At 35.1% G+C, this 17,563-nt stretch overlaps 1 pseudogene; it reads right to left on the bottom strand.

The window, feature by feature from the left end:
- Positions 1–2,082: 2,082 nt before the first annotated feature.
- Positions 2,083–2,924, bottom strand: LOC105301593 (annotated as a pseudogene).
- Positions 2,925–17,563: the final 14,639 nt, after the last annotated feature.

Below are 17,563 nucleotides of genomic sequence, written 5' to 3'. Positions count from 1 at the left end.
GGGTGCATAGATCTTTACAAATTATTGTTTTGGTTTTCTTTGGATAAATATCCAGAAGTGCAATTGCTGGGTCAAAAGGTAGATTCATTTTAATTTTTGAGAAACTAGGTTGTTTTCCATAGTGGATGTACCAATTTGCATTTATTTTCCTATACAAAATTTATTATCAATTTGTCAAGTTGTACCAAAAAATGCTATTGGGATTTTGTTTGGCATTGATTTATACTTATGGGTAAGTCTTGAGAAAACTGTCATTGTGTATCTTTTCATTTATTTAGATCTTTTTTATGTCCTTCAATAAAGTTTCCTAAGATTCTGCATAGAGATATTGCATATGTTGTGACATATTTATTTTTGTTTTTCTTTTTCTTTTTAAAATTAAATTTATTGGGGGTAATGGGTTAATAACACCATATAAATTTTAGGTGTACAACTTTATACTATGACATCTGTATACTCTCGTGTGCTCACCATCTGAAGACTAGTCTCCTGTCATCTATTTATTGTTTAGGTGTCTATATCCAGCCTGCCAGACATTCAAGCTGAAGAAAGAGTGCTGGTTACAACACTGGTGGGTGACATGGGAGGCTGATATACATGTTCATGCAGTTTACTTGGTTCTGTTTTGTCTCAATTATGGAGTACAATATCTATCTTATGATGGACAACTTCTGGGTTTGACTAACTTTATGACTTGGTGAATATGACATAACTCAGTTCATAAGCAGTTCTGGATACATTGTCACTTGATGTCCTATAGCTAAGCATTCCATCTCTATGAGGGTCCAGTAAAATGCTAAGAGATGTTTCTCAAAAAGTTTAATTACTACAGTTGGCATGGTCTTGCTCCAAAACCTCAGAGCCCTGCATTGCGGTTTTGCCATTGGAATTTGCCATAAACTTCACACTGCATTTTTTCCTACCACTGGCACCTCCAATACCAGAGGGTCTTTCAAATAAAATGCCTCACACAGTAGAGTTGCTTACACCACAGCCTTGACCTGCTGGAAGCCCTATTTTTCTCCTACCGCCACTAAAAATTGTCCATCCTGTATATGGGCCTCTGTGGAATGTGTTGGCACTAGAACTCAGAGACATATGAAGTGTTATGCTCTTTTTTGTGGTAGAGAATGCAAGATTCTACATGGTTTTTTTGTTTGTTTTGTTTGTTTGTTTTTGTTTGTGTGTGTATTTGTTTGTTTGTTGCTGTGGAATGGATATCCTGGCATGTTCCTTACCACTGGACCCCACTGTAAAAATTGTAATAAATTGGCAAGTCTGAATCTTTGTAGTATTTATCTTTCATGCCATGTAGCACATATGTGTCTTGACAAGTCCTTGAGTGCATTAGTCACCTCTTTGCCAATCCTGCCCAATCAGCATGATGTCAACAAAGTAATGATTCTATGTGATATCCTAAAATGTGCATATAGTCCAGATATTTTCAAACTGTATGAGGACAGAAAGCAGAAAAATTAACACAAACCTGAAGCAAAATTGTAAGTGTATATTTTTATCCATTCCACATGAATGTAATCCATTTCTGATATCCTTTTCTGAATAAGAAAGAATATAACACATTTTCTAATTCAATGGCCACATATCCTATACCTCAGGCCACATTAATCTGCTCTATCAAAGATACTTAACCAAAATGGCAACTGCTATCTGCAGTGACTGGATAGATTTCCTAATATTGAATCATCCTTGTATTCCTAGATAAACTTGGTCATGGTGATTGTTGCGTGTTTACAGTGATGAATTTGATTTATAAGGTGCTGCTTTTTTAAAATTTTGATGTTGGTTTTTTATCTCTCTTTATAAGTGATACCAACCTACACTTTCTATACTCTGCTTTTGTTCAATTTTACTATCAAAGTTATACTAGCTGATAAAATAAAATAGGTACTTTTCTTTTTTTCTATTTCATAAAACAGTTTGAAACATATGGAATTATCATTTCTTTGATAATTGCGTAGATCCTTTTTGGGGGCGATATTTTCTTTTTTTTTAAGAAACTGTTTATTTTCCATCAACCTTATTTCCATTTTATTTAAGAGTTTGAGGAAGAACAGCTTAAGATCACTCAGTGGTTGTTCCTACCCATTCAGTGGTCTGAGCAGTACAGGCTGCAGACCAGTCTTCAGTGGCAGGCTAAGCACACCAGTCTTTAGTAGGAAACTGCTGAATAGGTACAGAAGGCACCCAAATGCCTTCAGACCAGTCTGCGACTTCAGGCTGAGCAGCAGTGAACTCAGAAGCTGGAGCAGTACATTCATCCTGAAATTCTTCCTTGATCACAGCCTTTTCAGCAGCGGCCTTCTCCTCCTTTTCAATCTCTTCAAGATCTCTGTAGAAGTAGCGACCAGGCATGACCTCCCACGGGCGTTCACGGGAGATGGTGTCAGGCATGAAGATAACTTCCTGGGCCAGCATCCACCACATCAGACCCACTGAGCGAGCTTCCTTTTTGATGCAAGGGATAGCAATGTCCACAGAGTGATTGTAGGCAGGTTAACATAAGGTGCCTCTCTGAGAGGCTGGTGGTTGGCCCTGGGATCGGTAACCACCAGAAGTCTCCGCTCCCCAAAAGACTGCCTGGATCTGGTTAGTGAAGGTCCCAGGGGTGAAGTGGCCAGCAATAGAAGTGGCTCCTGTGGCATCAGCAAACTTCAGCACAGCTCACTGGCCAGTATTCCTGGACGATATGACAATGACATCAGCTGGGTTTTCAATGGCAACAATGGCACAAGCTGCCGGCAGAAGCTTCTCCCAGGTTCTCTTCAAATTTATGATGTAAATGCTGTCACTTTTCCTTTTGTAGTTGTACTGTTCCATTTGGAAGTCAAGGTTGTGGGTTCCTGCTGCAAGGAACTGAAGATATCCTCCTCCTTAATTTGCAGGAGATTAAGGATTCCAGACATTGCAATAGTTTCCCTTTAAGTTACATGGGAACCAAGAACAACACCGTGGGGCCCTTCTCTGGGTAGCGCAGAAAAGTGGAGTGATATTTTCAAATTACAAATCCAATTTCTTTCATGGTTTAGGTATATTCATATTTTTCTTCTTGAATCAATTTTGTTAAAGTATATATTTCTAGAAAATTATCTATTCAAATCATTGGCATAGTCATTGACATACACAGTATTAAAACTCTACATATATACGTTTGCCCCATTTTACATTTCTAATATTGTTAGTTTCCTTTCTTTTCTCTTCATTGGTTTTGCCATATATTCCACTATCAACCTTTTCAAAGAACCAGCTTTTAGTTTTGTTAATCATCTCTATAGTTTGTCTATTTTATATTATATTTAATGTCTGCTTTTATCTTTATTAGTTTTTTCCTTCTACGCTCTTTGGGTTTACCAGTGGTGTGCTAGAGCCAATAAGAGCAAATGGTTACATTTTCAGGAAATTTGTTATTGGTTATTTAAACAACCATTATTAAAAATTAAATTATATGATTGCTGTTAAATAATCTTAAAAGCAAAGTTAATAAACATTCAAAACCTGTCACTCTTTAGTTAGTGTACTTCATTTTACTATTATTTATGTTCTTGAGCTTATTTATTTGTATTGCATTTAAATGGAGGAAATGCGATATAATGATGTGATATTGTGCATCTTTTCCTGTTGATGTCACATTGGCAGCTTGAAATTGGCCATTGTTATAGAGTATTTAAACCACAGAAATTTGTACATGCTAGAAATCAGGACTTAATTTATTCTTTTGCTGATTGTCTAGACTTCCCACTCCTTCCAACCAGACCATGGACTTTAAAAGTTTGATGGAATTCAGTAATGAAGCCATCATATTCTACGCTTTTCTTTTTAAGGGAAGTTTTTGATTATTGATTCAATTCATCTACTTTTTATATGTCTGTTCAGATTTTCTATTTCTACTTGAATCAGTTTTTGTAGTTTTTGTGTTCCTAGGAATTTGTCCATTTCATCTAATCTTTTTCATTCGCTGATGTACATTTGTTCATGGTATTCTCTTATAGTCATCTTTATTTTTGTAAGGTCTGTAGTAATGTCCCCATTTTCATTTCTGATACTGGTAATTTGAGTTTTCTCCTTTTTCTTGGTCATTCCAGCAAAGGATTTATCCATTTTGTTGATCTTTTCAAATAACCAACTTCTGTTTTTTAATTCTCTGTATTGTTTTCATATTCTTTATTTTGTTAATCTCTCTTTTAATCTTTAGAATTTCCTTCCTTCTGCCAGATTTGGGGATAACTTCCTCTTTTCCTAGTTCTTTTATTTTTAATTAATTGTTTAATATTTTTTATTTTGACATTTCTTAATGAAATCCAATAAGTTTCAGCTGTACACTTTAATAGTAAGGCATATATATGATTACACTGTGTATTCACCTCCCATAGTTAGATTTCTTTCTGTCACCACATATTTGACCCCCTTTACCCAGTCTACCTACCCGCTACCATGCCCCATACCATCTGGAAACCACTAGTCTATAGTCCATGTCCATGTGTCTCTGTTTGTTTGTCCTGTTCATTTATTGCTTTTAGATCTATATCCTACATATAAGTGATATCATGTGATTTTCAACTTTTTCTATCTGGCCTATTCCACTTAGCATGATTACCTCGAGGTCCATCCATGTTGTCGCAAATGGCAGTATTTCATCTCTTCTTATGGCTGGGTAATATTCTGTTGTATATATGTACTACAGCTTCTTTAGCCAATCATCTATCGTAGGACATCGGTTGCTTCCATGTCCTGGCCACTGTGAATAATCCTGCTATGAAGATCGGTGTGTAAAAATATCTTCTCATATATGGGTTTTCAAGTCTTTGGAGGAAATACCCAGTAGAGAGATTGCAGGATCATATGGTAGATCAATTGTTAGTTTTTTGAGGAACCTCTGTACTGTTTTCCATAGAGCTTGCACCAATTGGCAGTCCCACCAGTAATGTATGATGGTTCCTTTTTATACACATCCTCTCCAGCATTTATTAATTGTCCTGTTCATAACAGATATTCTAACAGGTGTGAGTTGGTATCTCATTGTGGTTTTGATTTGCATTTTCCTAATAACTAGTGATGTAGAACATCTTTTCAAATATTTGTTGGCCATTTGTATGTCCTCTAGAAAAAAATGTCTGTTTAGGTCCTCTACCCATTTTTTGATTGGATCATTTGTTTGTTGTTGTTGTTGTTGTTGTTATTCAGTTGTATCAGTTCTTTCTATATTTTGGATATTAGGTTTTTATCCGAGGCATTGCTTGCAAATATATTTTCCCATTCAGATGGTTGTCTCTTTACCTTGTTGACTATTTCTTTTGCTGAGCAGAATCCTTTTAGTTTGATGTAGTACCATTCTTTTATTTTTGCTTTTATATCCCTTGAATTTGAGGTCAAATTCATAAAATCCTCTTTGAGTCCAAAGTACATCAGTTTAGTTCCTGTGTTTTCTTCCATGCATTTTATTGTTTCTGGTGTTATATTCAGGTCCTTAATCCATTTTGAGTTAATTTTGATGTGTGGTGATAGACAACAGTCTATTTTCATTCTTTTGCAGGTGGCTTTCCAGTTTTCACAGCACCATTTGTTGAAGAGGCTTTCCTTTCTCCACTGTATGATTTGGCTTTTTTGTCAAAAATTATTTGTCCATATATATATGGGTTTACTTCTGGACTCTCGATTCTGTTCCACTGGTCCGTGTGTCTGTTTTGCTGCGAATATCAAGCCGTTATGATTATTGTCTCTTTGTAGTATAATTTGAATTTGGGCAGAGTGATGCCTCCAGCATCATTCTTTCTTCTCAGGATGGCTTTGGCAATTCGGAGTCTTTGTGCTTCCATACAAATCTGATGCTTTTTGTTGTTGTTGTTCTATTTCTTTTAAAAATGCCAATGGGATTTTGATGGAGATTACATTAAATCTGTATAATGCTTTAGGTAACATGGTCATTTTAACTATGTTGATTCTTCCAATCCAAGAACATGGAATATCTTTCCATTTCTTTGTATCCTCTTCGATTTCTTATAACAAGGTCTTGTAGTTTTCATTATATAGGTCCTTCACATATTTCGTTTAATTTATTCCTAGGTATTTTATTCTTTTTTGTTGCAATTGCAAAAGAAATTATTTTTTCCACTTCTTTATGTGACACTTCATTATTACAGTATAGGAACAATATGGATTTTTGAACATTGATTTTACATCCAAAATCTTTACTGTACTTGCTCATTGTTTCTAGTAGTGTTCTTGTGGAGTCTTTAGGGTTTTCTATATAGAGAATCATGTCATCCACAAATAGTGACAGTTTGATTTCTTTGTTTCCTATTTGGATGCCTTTTATATCTTTCTCTGGTCACATTGCACTTGCTAGGACCTCTAATGTTATGTTGAATAAAAGTGGCGATAGTGGACAGTCTTGCCTTGTTCTTGATCTTAGACGGAACGTTTGTAGTTTTTCACCTTAAGTATAATGTTGGCTGAGGGCTTGTCATGGATGGCCTTTATTATGTTAAGGTACTTTCCTTCTATACCGATTTTGTTTAGTGTTTTGATCACAATTGGATGCTGTATCTTGTCAAAGACATTTTCTGCATGTATTGACATAAGCATATGATTCTTATTTTTTAATTTGTTTACATAGTGTATTACATTGATCGATTTGTGTGTGTCGTACCATCCCTGTGACCCTAGAATGAAGCCCATTTGATCGTGGTGTATAATCTTTTTAATATGTTGCTGTATTTGGTTCACTAGTATCTTATTTAGGATTTTTACATATGTGTTCTTGAGAGATATTGGCCTGTAGTTTTCTTTTGTGTGTGTGTTATCTTTACCAGGTTTTGGCATCAGAGTAATGTTGGCCTCATTAAATGAGTTGGAAAGTATTGCCTCCTATTTGATTTTTTGAAAGATTTTCAGGACAATAGGTATTAAATCATCTTTGAATGTTTGGTAGAATTCACTGGTGAAGCCATCTGATCCTGAACTTTTACTCTTTGATAGGCTTTTGATGATTATTTCAATTTCCGTACTACTGATTGGTCTATTTAGATTTTCCAGTTCTTCTTGATTCAGTCTAGGAAGTTTGTATCTCTCTAAGTACTGGCCCATTTCTTCTAGGTTATTAAATTTGATGTTATATAATTTTCATAGTATTCTTGTATGATCTTTTGTATTTCTGCAATATCAGTCATCATTTCCCCTCTTTCATCCCTGATTTTGTTTATTTGTGTCCTTTCTCTATTTTCTTTATTGAGTCCAGTCAGGGATTTGTCAATTTTATTAACCTCCTCAAAGAACCAGCTCTTTGTTGCATTTATTTTTTCTAACATTTTGTTTGTTTGTTTGTTTGTTTCCAATTTCATTTATTTCTGCTCTAACTTTGATTATTTTTTTTCCATCTGCTGACTTTAGGCTTCATTTGTTCTTCTTTTTCTAGTTTTTTAAAATGAAGCCTTAGATTGTTTATTTGGGTTCATTCTTCTTTTTGGAGATAGGCCTATAATGATATGAACTTTCCTCTATTGACCGTTTTTGCCGTGTCCCAAAAGTTTTGGTTGTCGTACTATCATTATTATTCGTTTCTATGTATCTCTTGATCTTACTTTTTATTTCTTCTCTGGCCCGGTTATTCTTCAGTAATATGTTGTTTAATCTTCATGTATTTGTGGTTCTTCCTGATTTCTTTCTGCGGTTGATCTCTAGTTTCAAAGCATTATGATGAGAGAATATGGTTGGTATGATTTCAACCCTCTTATATTTGTAGAGGCTCTGTGTATGTCCCAGTATGTGTTCAATCCTTGAGAATGTTTCATGTGCACTAGAGAAGAATGTATAAGCAGCTGTTTTGCAATGGAAGGCTCTGTAAATGTCAATTATATCCAGTTGGTCTAATATGTCATTTAATGATGTTATTTCCTTATTGATTTTTTTGTTTGGATGATCTGATCGTATCCAAAAGTGAGTTATTTAGTTCCCCTACTGGTTTTGTGATCTGTTTCTCCATTTAGTTCTGATATTAATTGCTTTACATATTTCAGGACCGATGTTTGGGAGCATAGATATTAATTTTTATGTCTACTAGGTGCATAATTTCCTTTATCATTATGAAGTGTCCCTCAGTATCTTTCATTAACTTTTTCATTTTGAAATCTATTTCATCTGATATTAGTTCTGCTACTCCCGCTTTTCTCTGAATGCCATTTGCTTGAAATATCATTTTCCACCCTTTCACTTTCAGTGTACATTTGTCTTTGGAACTGAGATGTGTCTCCTGGAGGCAGCATATGGTTGGGTTTTGTTTCTTGGCCCATTCTGCAACTCTGTGCCTTTTGATTGGTGAGTTCAGTCCATTTATATTTAAGGTAATTATTGAAATATGAGGTCTTCTTATAGTCATTTAATCTTTTGCTTTCTGGTAGCTCGGTGTTTCCATTGCTTCCTTGTCATTGTGTTTCTGTTTCCTTTATTTTGATTGGGTTTTATGGGTTTTGCCTCTTGTTTTTCTTGTTTTATATATTATATTCTTCAGTTCTGAATCTTTGCTATGTGGTTACCATTATGAATATGTAAAGGATGGTTACATATATACAGTTGTCCATTTTCTTCAGCATGTGCCTTATCTTCATTTTCCTTTGCTAATTTGGATCTTTGAATCCTCCCCTTTTCAGTCATTGTTGTCTCAATTTATCACTATGTATGCTGAATGTTTATTACTATAGCAATTCTCTTCTTATTGTTTAAGCTTATAATGCCCTGTTCTTAGTAAGAGTTGCTCTCTTCTGCTTCTATTTGCCTGACAGTCAACTTACTCCTAATTATGTATTTTTTTTTTGTCATTTTGTTTTAGGCGAGCTGACCCCTTTCATTATTTCCTGTAGTGCATGCCTCCAAGTGGAGAATTCACTCAATTTTTGTCTGGAAAGGTATTTATTTCTCCTTCATATCTAAAAGAGAGCTTTCCTGGGTACATCATTCTAGGCTGGTAGTTTCTTTGACTTAAATGTTTGAATATTTGATTATACTGTTTTCTGACTTGTAAGATTTGTGCTGAGAAGTCTGATGATAATCTAATGGGTTTTCCTTTATAAGTTACCTGGCTGCCTTGAGAATGCTTTATTCATCATTAATTTTTGATAATCTTAATACAACGTGTCCTGGTGAAATTCTTTTTGGGTGAGATAATTGGGTGTTCTGTTGACGTCGTGAATTCTAATCTGCAGCACATTCCTTATATTTGGGAAATTCTCATCAAGTATTTGTCTGAAAATGCTTTCTAATCCCTGCTCCTTTTTCTCTCCTTCGAGAATTCCCATTCTTCTTATGTTTCCTCTCCTGATGGTATCAGCTAGTTCTTGTATTTCTCTTTCATTATTTTCATTCTTCAGTTACTCTCTTCTTCCTTCTGATATTTTCTAGATTTCTGTCTGTGATGTCACTGTTTCTTTCCTCTATTTGGTTGAATCTATTTCTCAAGCTGCTATTTCATTTCCATCTCTTACAGTGTGTTTTTTTATCACCAGAGTATCTCTTCAGCTTTTTGAGGGTTTCTATATCCTTTCTAAAGAAGTCATTGTGCTCATCTAGTTGTTTTTTTCAATTCCTGATTTTGTTGATATGACTCGTTTCAGAGCTCACTGAATTTTTTCAGAAGTGCCTTCCTAAATTCTCTGTCATTTAAGTTGCATTTTTCTGTGTCTGTAAGGTTATTTTCTGGTGATTTTTCTCTTTCTTTCTGAGATGCCTTGTCACTCTGGTCGTTCATTGTGTTTAATGGAGTATTTCTCTGCCTCGGCTTTAAAGGAAGTGTTTTCTGTTGTTTTTTCTAGAAAGAAGATTTATTGTAAAAAGGTCTCTCTTTAGCCTGTTGCAAAGAAGGCATTTTTATTTTGGTTTTCAGTAGGTGCTGTCTAAGGCTCTTGGATCCTCACTTTATATAAAGCCTCGGTAATGTCTTTTTTTTTTCTTATACATGTTTAATCATGCTCACTACTCTCAGTCTCAGTCCCTGTCAGTATTAGTGAAAATTTCAGTAGCATTTGCTCAGATTCCTCTGGGGCTCCACAATGTTTGGTCTGGAGGATATAGGGGAAGCGGTCCACTTGGTTGGGTGTTGGGGATTGCATCGCAGCCTTGGTTTTTCAAACACAGCTGGTAAAAATCAACTGTTGTTTTTCTGCTGTCCTGCTTCTCTGCTTTCTGTCCTCATGACTTGGCCCTGCCTGCAACCACATGAAGCTCACAGCACTTCCAGGCAGGGCTGTTCAGGGAAGTCGCTGCACCTTATCCCTTCCCCCTCCAACTGCAGGTTGCTCCAGAGGCTGTGAGAGGCAGCTTCTTTATTTCTCCCAGTCCACTGCCGGATACCCAGGGTTCTGACCTGTGGTAGCTCTTATGTGCAGATCCCACGCTGAGACGTTCCGGTATGGAGTTTGTGTGTTTTTTATTGAGTTTTTGATGTTCAGCTTATTGTTATTTCAAAGGGAGAGATCTGGGGGCATCTCTCACTCTGCCATGTTTCTCCAAACTCTGCTCCTAGTTCTTTAAGATGTCAAGTTAGGTTATTGGTTTGGGATCTTTTTATTTTTTTTATTTTTTTCATATATGCATTTGCATCTACAAATTTCCCTATAAGTATTGCTTTCACTGTATCATACTAGTTTCGGTATATTTTATTTTTGTTATCATTCATCTTTAAGTATTTTCTAATTTCTTTTGTAATTTCTTCTTCAACGCATGAATTATTTAAAACTGTTGTTAAATTTTCACATATTTGTAAATTTTTCCAGTCTTCCTTCTGTTTTTGATTTCTACTTTCATTCTATTATATTCAGAATATTTACTTTGTATAATTTCATTCTATTTGGATTTATTAAGACTTATTTTGTGGCCTAATATATGGTCTATCCTGGAGAACATTCCATGTACACTTGAGAAAAATATGTATTTTACTGTTGTTGGATGGAGTGTTCTATAGATTCATTTGTTAGGTCTAGTTGGTTTATAGTGTTTTTCAAATCTTCTATTGCTATATTGATCTTCTGTCTAGCTCTATCCTTTACTTAAATAGAATAATAAAGTCTTCAGTTTTAATTGTGGAACTGTCGCTTTTTTCAATGTTGTCAGTTTTTGCCTCATATACATCGGGGGCTCTGTGTATATATATACACAGAAAACATTATATACATACATACATATATATATATGTATGTATATAATGTTTTCTTGAGAAATTGACTCTCTTTTCAATAAATAATGACCTTGTCTCTTGTAACACTTTTCGTCTTCAAATATATTTTGTTTGATATTAGTATAACCATTCCAATGTGCTTTTGCTTACTATTTGAAAAAATATCTTTCCCATTTTTTCACTTTCAATTGACTTGTATCTTGGGATGTAAATTCAGTCTTTCAGACAGTGTATAGTGGGCCAAGTTCTTTTAATACACTCTACCAATCTCTGTCTTTTAATTGGAACATTTAATTTGTTCATATTCAAAGTAATAACTGGCACTAAGTGACTTTTTCTGCCATTTTGCTTTGTTTTCTATATGTCTTATGTATTTTTTATTCCTCTATTTCTACTTTACTGCCTTCTTTTGTGACTAACTGATTTTTTTCTAGTTTACGTTTTTGATTCCCTTCTTATTTTTTTTCTGTAATTTTTAGCATTTTTCCTTAGCGGTTATTCTCAGCATTTGAATCAATACCAGCCTGGTTTCAATAATATATAAAAACTGTTCATTCACATCTCAACCCCCATTTATGTTGTTATTTTTCAAACTACATCTTTATACATTGTGTGGCCATTAACATAGATTTGCAATAATTTTCTTATGCATTTGTATTTTAAATTCTATTGGAAAATAAGAAGATTTGTAAACTAAAAATGCAACAATAATGGCTTTGTATTAACCTGTATAACTACTTTTGCTGTTGTTCTTTATTTCTTCATATAGTTTTAAGTTACTACCTGGTATCTTTTAATTTCAGTCTGAAGGATTACCTGTAAAATTTCTTGTGGTGCAGGTCTGTTGTTGACAAATGATCTCAGCTTTTGTTTATCTGGGAATGTCTTAATTTCTCCATTTTTGAAACATTGTTTTCTGCCAGATACAGAATTTTTGGTTGACATTTTTTAGCACCTTAAATATTTTCTTACTGTCTTCTTGCCTCTATAACCTCTGAAGAGAAGTTGTCTATTAATCATATTTAGGATCTTTTGTGTGTGATGATTCTCTTCTCTCTGGCTGCTTTCAAATTTCTCTTTTTGTCTTCATCTTTGGACAATTTGAGTATAATGTGCCTTGGTGTGTATCTCTTTGAGTTTATTCTGCTTAGAGGTCATTGAACTTCTTAGATATGTAGCTTCATGTATTTCACCAAATTTGGGAAATTTTTGTCATTAATTCTTCAAATATTCTTTCTGCCTCTCTCTCTCTCTCTCTCTCTCTCTCTCTCTCTCTCTCTCTCTCTTTCTCTCCCCCCCTCTCCTCTCCTCTCCTTCTAGGTCTCCTATTATGCATATATTGGTATTCTTTATGATGTTTCATAGGTCTCTTAGGTTCTATTTATTGTTCATTCTTTTGCTCAAAGTGGGTATTCTCAATTGGCCTATCTTGAATTTGTCTGATTTTTCTTCTGCTTCCTCAAATCTGTTATTAAATTTCTCTAATAAAATTTTCATGTTTTTTATTGTGCTTTTATCTCCAAAATTTCTATTTGGTTATTTTAAATAACTTCTATCTCTTTATTGCTATTGTCTATTTGATGATACATTGTTCTCCAGGTTTCTTTAGTGCTCTTTAAAAATTATTTTCTTTAGCTTTTTGAGCATACTTAAGACAGTTGATTTAAAATATTTGTCTACTAAATGCATTTCCTGGACCTCCTGTGGAAGTTTGTATTAATTTATTTCCTGTGAAAGGGAATACATCCTTGTTTCTTTGCATGCCTCATAAGTTTTTGTTGAAACCTAGAAAATGTGCATATTATAATGTGGCAACTCTAGAAATCATCCTCTCTCCCAAGCCTGGGGTTTGTTGTTACTGCTCATTGTATGTTGTTTTGATTGTTTGTTGTTGTTTGTTGAGTGTCTCTGCTATTTTTGTAAAGTCTATACTCGTTGTCATGTGTTCTGTTAGCTTAGTGGTCAGTTAGTGTTTTAACAGAATTTCCTTAAATATCTGGAGTGGAAAAAAAAGAAAAGACATAGGAAAAAAGCTATTCTAGCAATCTTTGCATATTGGTTCTGTCTTGGGGTACTCTTTCAATGCTTACAACTAGACTGTTTACAACTCTGCCTTAGCTTTCACTTCCTCCTTGCCTGGAGCCTGAACATCAGATAGATGTAAAAGCTTAAGGTCTTCTCAGGCCTTTTATGAGTAAGCATTCAGACCTGAGCTTGCATATGGTCCTCTTGATTCCCCACATTACATGGGAATATTTAAAAACCTTTTTATTCCTGTATATCACCTTTCCCAATCTTTTTGGTCTGTCCAATGCTAGTCCTGTTGACTGTCCTTTGCCCCAGGCTGGTGAATTCAAGACTTTTTCCTGTAAATGTTTTCAGCAAATGTCACCCAAGAAGCTGACCCAGTTCTTGGAATGTTTCAAGTCAACAAAACAAAAATAAGTCCTTGTTCTGGTCTTTGAAGAAGCATCCAAATATTGACAATAAACCAACGAGCAACCATAATTTTTTGAGAATAAGGTCTGTATTGCTCTCTGTGACACTAGCAACCTGAACCAAGAGTATGGACTGCCATCTTCACAACTGTTGCTAATTCTAGAATGAAGAATAATAGGCAGACGATTTAAAATGTCACATGCAGCAGCTTTGTTGTTGTTGTTGTTAAGCTCTCCCCTTGTTGTTGTAAGTTTTTTGACTAGATTGCAGAGTTCTATAAAATTGATTTATACATTTTGTGTTAGTTTATTAGTTTTTTACTATTTTTATTTTGGAAGGGACAGAGCCCTTAAGTTTCCCATTCTGCCATATTTGGAAAATTGACCTACACAAAAATTTCAAACCTAGAAAGTAAGATTACATATTATTTGTGAGTATAATTACATTGTAACAAATGTATAAAATCAGACTATAAGTTTGTACACCGTAGTTATGATAGGAGTTACCTTTAGGAAAGAAGAGAATAGCAATGGGAGGAGAAAAAGGAGAACATTGACTTGTAAAGTAATATATTGCTTAAAATATAAAGATCTGAGGTAAATATGACAAAAAGTGTTATCAGATATAAATTTTATATGATACAAACATAAGTGTTATATTACTCTATGTAGTTTTCTGAAGCTTTCTATTTCTTCCTGCCTCTAAAAAATTACAGTCTCAAGAGAATGAGAAAACAAGCCATAGACTTAGAGAAAATATTTTCAAAAGACATATCTGATAAAGGAGTATTATCCAAAGTATATAAAGAACGGTTAAAACAAAAGATCTAAACAGACATCTCAACAAAAAAGATATAGAGATGATAAGAAGTTGAAAAGATACTCAACATCGTATGATAATATAGAATTGTACATTAAAACAACAATGAGATACCACCACTACATACCTATTAAAATGGCCTAAATCCAAAATATGGATAACACTAAATTCTGGCAACAATGTGGATGAACAGGAACTCCTATTCATTGCTGGTAGAAATGCAAAGTGTTATAGCCACTTTAGAAGACAGTTTGGCAATTTCTTACAAAACTAAACATACTCTTACTATATGATACAGAAATCACTCTCCTTGGTATTCACTCAAGTGAGTTGAAAGCCTATGTTCACACAAAAACCTGCACACAGATGCTCATAGCAGCTTTGTTCATAATTGCCAAAACCTGGAAGCAACCAAGATGTCTTTCAGTAGGTGAGTGGATAAATAAACTGTGCTACATCCACACAACTGAACTTTATTAGATCTAAAAAGAAATGACCTATCAAGCCATGAAAAAACATGAATGAACCTTAAATGCTTATTATTAAGTTAAATAAGTCAATCTGAAAAGGCTACGTACTATATAATTCCAACTATATTACATCCTGTAAAAGGCAAAACTATGGAAGCAATGAAAGGATCAGTGGTTGCCAGTGGTTGAAGAGAGAGAAGCTTTGAATAAGTAGTATTCTTAGGGCAGTGAAATCATTCTGTACAATGCTATAATGATGAGCTCATGACATTATATATTTGTCCAAATCCATAGAATGTACAACACAGAATGAACCTAATGTAAACTATGGACTTTAGATGATAATGATGTGTCGATGTAAATAAACCACTGTGGTGAAAAATGTTGATAGTGAGAGAGGCGGTGTGTATCTGGAGGAAGGGGTATATAGAAACTCTTTGTAGTTGATAATCAATTTTTCTGTGAACATAAAACTGTTCAAAGCATAAAGTCTATTTAAAAAAGACTTTAGACTTCTTGGGATGCAGAGAGGGAGACACTCTCAGAGGCTTATCAGTGTTGGCAAGTAAAATGCCTTGGATGTGAGAAAAAGGCCCAGATCATTTCCACACTCTGTTTAGATGTGAATGTATTTCTTCTAGGTAGATTAAAGTTGTTTTAGAGCTATTCAAGTACCTCAAAGAGAATTAGTGTTACGGGGAAGTTTAATTGGAGAAATCTCAATTACATTGATATTCCAAATATCCGTCCCCTATCTCTGAAAACAAGAAGGAATTGTGATTGTGTTAGGAATCTGATTATATTACCTGAAGGAGTTCTGAAGCATTAAAAGAGAGTACTTTTTTCTTATCTCTTCATATGTTCGATGAATTCATCATTGTCTTTCATTGCTCAGTCTTCCTATAACCTTGGATGATACATTTTCATGAACAAGTACCATACTGATTTGTTTCACTTAATGCCTAACAGTAACCACTTGATGTGTAGTAATCATACAACTGATCCACAACAGCATATTTTGAAAATGCCTAGGAGTGACGTCAAAAGCATGGCAGAGTGAGAAACGTCCCCAGGTTTCTCCCCTTGAAACAACAATAAGTTGAATACCTAAAACTCAACGAAATAACCCAACCTGCACACCAGCATCTCTGAGCATGGAATCTGCGCATAAGACCTACTACAGTTCGAAACACTGGGAGTCGGGCAGTAGACGGAGAAACAAAGAAGCTGCAACTCGAAGCTGGAGCTCCATTCTGGAGAAGAAGTTGGGCAGAAGGTGCAGTGGGTTCCCTGAACAAACATGCCTGGGAGAGTTGAGAGAACCACGCAGCAGTAGTGCCCAGAGATCAAGACAGAAAGCAGAGAAGTGGGGGCAGCAGTGAAGAGGGGATGAGAGAGAAGCAACAGTTGAATATTACCAGCCACAATTGCAAAACACGAGTCTGAGCCACATGCCGGATCCCCCAAACCAGATGGCACTTCTCCCATATCTTCCAAGACTGAAAACTGTGAAGCCCCAAGGGAATTTGAGTGAATGCTACCAAAACTGTCACTAACAATGACAGGGACTGAGATTGAGGGTAGCGAGTATGATAGAATATTTATAAGAAAAAAAAAGGCATAAACGACCATGCCACCCTGAACAAGATTGATCCCATCTGATCTCACAAGCTAAAAAGGGTCAGGCCTGGTTAGTACTTGGGTGGGAGACTACCTAGGAAGACCAGTTGCTGTAGGCATAAAAAATAAAAAAAAAATAAGGGATTATAGCTGACAAGGTCCTTGCAATCTGTGAGGTCAACCAAGGGTTGCCTTGTATAACAAAGAAAGAGAGAGAGAGAGAGAGAGAGAGAGAGAGAGACAGACAGACAGACAGAGACAGAGACAGAGACAGAGAGAAAGGAAGGAAGAAAGAGAAAAAAAAGGCATTATTAAGACTTTATATAATGCAAGGATCCAAGAAGCTTAGACAATACCTACTGGAAGCCAAAATAAAAATGCCATCACAGCAACAGGTCAAAGAGGGACCTTTATATAATAAATCTCCATTCTTGGCGGAGGGTGGGAAGCAGAATACACTTCCATTAATAGCCAGGTAGAGAAATAGTCTATTAAATACTATGAACAACCAAAGTGATAAGGCACCTCAGAAAGAAAGAGAAAAATCTCCAGAAAATAGCTTACAGAGAGAAATATGCAACATAAATGACAGAAAAATCAGGATGGTACTTCTGAAAAATCTCAGTGAGATCGAAAATAATTCATATCAACAATTTCTGGGATGGGAAAAACACCTAGATGAACAAAATGAGTCTTTTAGCAAGGAGATTGAAACCATCAAAAAGAACCAAATAGAACTTGTAGAGTTGAAGAACATATTGAAAGATGCGAAAAATGAAATAGCAAGCTTGGGAAATAGAGTCAACCAAATGGAGGAAAGCATCAGTGACATCAAGACAGATCTCTAGAAATAAATCAGAAGGAAGAAGAGAGAAACAGAAGAATGAAAAAAATGACAGAGAAATACAAGAACTAGCTGATACTATCAGGAGAGGAAGCATGAGAAAAATGGAAATTCTCAAAGAGGAGGAAAAGGAGCAGAGATTAGAAAGAACTTTAAGACAAATAGTTGATGAAAATTCCCCAACACTAAGGA

The sequence above is a fragment of the Pteropus vampyrus genome, unplaced genomic scaffold, assembly GCF_000151845.1.
Source record: "Pteropus vampyrus isolate Shadow unplaced genomic scaffold, Pvam_2.0 Scaffold244, whole genome shotgun sequence".
Taxonomy (NCBI): domain Eukaryota; kingdom Metazoa; phylum Chordata; class Mammalia; order Chiroptera; family Pteropodidae; genus Pteropus; species Pteropus vampyrus.
This window is presented reverse-complemented; position numbering and strand designations above follow the sequence as displayed.